Source organism: Cicer arietinum, chromosome 6, assembly GCF_000331145.2.
Source record: "Cicer arietinum cultivar CDC Frontier isolate Library 1 chromosome 6, Cicar.CDCFrontier_v2.0, whole genome shotgun sequence".
NCBI classification, from domain to species: domain Eukaryota; kingdom Viridiplantae; phylum Streptophyta; class Magnoliopsida; order Fabales; family Fabaceae; genus Cicer; species Cicer arietinum.
In genome coordinates, this window is record NC_021165.2 from 46,711,978 (window position 1) to 46,715,449 (window position 3,472).

At 35.6% G+C, this 3,472-nt stretch overlaps 1 long non-coding RNA gene across 1 annotated transcript in view; it reads right to left on the reverse strand.

Moving 5' to 3' along the window:
* Positions 1–2,140: 2,140 nt before the first annotated feature.
* LOC140920842 (uncharacterized) overlaps positions 2,141–3,472 on the reverse strand; it is a 2,641-nt gene continuing 1,309 nt past the window's right edge. The window contains exon 2 of the long non-coding RNA XR_012163394.1: positions 2,141–2,489. This is a non-coding gene — a long non-coding RNA (uncharacterized lncRNA). The remainder of the gene's footprint in view (positions 2,490–3,472) is intronic.

Sequence of the window (3,472 nt, forward strand, 5' to 3'; positions counted from 1 at the left end):
CAAATAAAAAATGCACAAATCCTATTTGTTAGACTATATGTCAATGCATGATTCCGGAATATCACCTCCCCCACAAGGGCTTTCGTGGGTCCTTCCAAGCAACACCACTAACTCGAGCTTCCCCACAAGGATCTGTGGGCTCCAACCAATTATGGACGCACCACACAACTATGAATGCATGAATCTAGACACTTTTGTTAGTAACAGTATAGATCACTCAATCAGAACGTCCAAAATCATTCAACCTTGTTCTAAACCAACCTAGTTTAGACCCAAAGTAATCACCTTGAATAACCACAATATGTCAAACACAACCATTATAACAACATATGATATAACATTCATTTTCCACAATCTGAGCATATCAAGCACAACCATTGTTAATGTTCATTTTAAAGATAACACACAAACAAAACCAATACATAACATCACGATACATTTATATCACATATAATTCAAGTAGGAAAGCGGATGGAGTGATGCCCTTACCATTACTAAAGTTATATTTAGAATTATGCTTCACAAACTCTTGTCTCACTCATTTCACACCTACTTCTGTGCGAGCACGGTTTCTTCCTCTCTGAACGTCATTTCGCTGATCCGACCGTTGAAAACGTGGGTCTGAATGTTGCGAACCTGCTGTCCAAAAATCAGCCCGATCTGACGGTTAATGAATGCGCAATCGATGATTTTCTGATGCTGATTTAACAAATTCGGAAATGGAGTTACTCATCTCTTTTCTCTTTTGGTGGTTACCTTTTCTATCAAAGTGGTCTATCTCTTTTTCTCTCTTAAACCCTTTTTTTATATAGCAGAGTATTTTTTGAATGGAAGACGTCTGTTTTGTTTTTGTTTCCTTTTTTATCAAAAAAGGATTAACGTTAAGCCACAAGTGGGAAGTTAAGCCAGAAGCGGAGAACGTTAAGGCAGCAGTAACCTTAAATCAGAAGTGGGGAATGTTGACAGAAGTGGAGTGGGGAACGTTGACAGAAGTGGAGAAAGTTAAGCCAGACGTGGGGAACGTTAAAGCTGGATAAGAAGGTGGTATTAAATGGACGTGGGTAACGTTAAACTGGGTGACGTATTATTATTAATAATAACTAAGACATTTTTAACTGTTACTTTTATTATTATTATTATTATTATTATTATTATTATTATTATTATTATTATTATTATTATTATTATTATTATTATTATTATTATTATTATTATTATTAAAAATTAAAATAACACACTATAATAATAACCGAGCATTTATAGAATAATTATCTCAACTCCTAATAAAGGTAAAATGTAAAAATAAAATAAAATATCTGGGTGTTACATTCTACCCGTCTTAAATAGTTTCGTCCTCGAAACTTGACCCTAATGAGAAAAATGCGGGTCTTACAAGGAGTATCACAAATCAGATGGCTAGCTGTGGTGAGAAGCTTATTGAACATAAACTATATCAAAAAATAATGAGATATTTGCATCCCATGTTCGATTATGTTGTGTGTGCAATTGAGGAATCTAAAGACATTTCCACATTGAGTCTTGAAGAGTTGTAGGGAACTTTATAAGAAAGAGAATGGAGAATGGATGAAAGGAGAGAGAGTAACACAGGGAATTAGACATTGGTAGCATATGCCAACAAGAAAAGAGACCAGAAGAAGAAATGGAAAAAGAATAAATTTAAGAAACCTTATGAGGAGTATGAATCTTCACCAGAAGAGGGCAATGCAAGGGGGAAATCAAAAGGAAGATGAAAGAAATTTGACAAGTAAAAAATGCAATGTTACAATTGTGAGAAGTTTGGACACTTTGCTAATGAATGTTGGGCTGACAAAGGAGGGAAACATAAAAATAAAGAAGAAGATGAAGGATGTGCTGCTCAAGAATGTTTTTCATCAGACTCATATACAATCTTGTTGATGACTACAACAAATGGAGAACATTCTTCGTTTTCAGCCACAAACGAAGAACATTCTCCGTTTTCAGACACAGTCCTGTTAATGGCTACCACAAACGAAGAACATTTTCTGTCCCAGTTTTGGTTTCATTGTAACACCCCGTTTTTCAAAGCGATGGTGTATTTTTTTTTCAAAAGTAATTGAAATAAAAAAAAAAAAGAATCAAGCAAAGTAATACCTTTGGATAAATAATTGAGTCATTAAAATTTACAAGCAGCGGAAAAAGTTTCTCAAATACATACATCCAAAGTATTTAAACAACAACCAGAAGATACAAGGAACCCATTCAACTAAGGTGTCGTACTGACAATAATAGTAACAGTACAGTCTTCCGGTTTAAAATAAACGCAACCCCAAAAGAAAGACATCCGTTCCCTCTGTGACAACCTAGTCTGATCATTTTACAAAACAACTAAACACCCTGAGTGATCTCCACGCGCCCCGTGAGATCCTCCTAACGTAGCTGCAGTCAAGCGTTCCCATCTCCATTCCCGTCCGTAGGGTACGAACCGGTAGGACCGTCTTGACTCTCATCTGAGGGCAAAGCCTAGGTTTCCACAATAATTGTAAAGGGTCACCAACCAAAAAAATAACAGTTAACACATAGCAATTAAGATTTTAAATGCTCAAAATAACCTTTCAACTAAGCATGCACCTTAAAAGGGTTTCCATATGCCAAACATGCATAAACAAGGTTGAGAAATGAAGTTTTTAACAAAACAACATTGTTGTATTCGAATACAGCATCTCTGTATTCGAATACAAGGCTGTTTCAGCATTCAGCAAAAAAAAACAACATGTCTGTATTCGACTACACGGCAAGTCAGTAGCAAAATGTATTCGAATACAGCAGTCTGTATTCGAGTACGCAGTAAGTCAGTGGCAAAAACAGCATGTCTGTATTCGAATACAGCTTTCTGTATTCGAATACACATCAGACAGCCACAGGAAAACAGCAAAATTCAGCAAAAGTCAGCTTTTTAAAGGGTTTCAAAACCAATCAACACTTACACACAAATCCGAACAATCACACTTAGCAATTCCCACACAATCACCACGACAAATGGGATTTCGATAAACATCATACTTAATCTCAAATCCTAACACTTAGCACTGATAACGCAATCGCTACAACATCATTAGTTTCGAAATAGTATTGCAAGCAAACATGTTATCACCAAATTCTAAAACATAACACTTAACATTTATAACACAATTAATACAACATCATGGGTTTCAAAATGGTATTGCAATCCAACATGTTATCACCAAATTCCAAAACATAACACTTAACATTTATAACACAATTAATACAACATCATGGGTTTCAAAATGGTATTGCAATCCAACATGTTATCACCAAATTCCAAAACAGAACACTTATAACACAATTACTACACATACCAAATGAACCAACAATTCACAATTTAACAGGGTGTAGTCTCTCACGGACAAACACCTGTGCAGTCTCTCACGGACAAACACAATTCCCTCAGGAACGTAAGTCGTAAACGTAC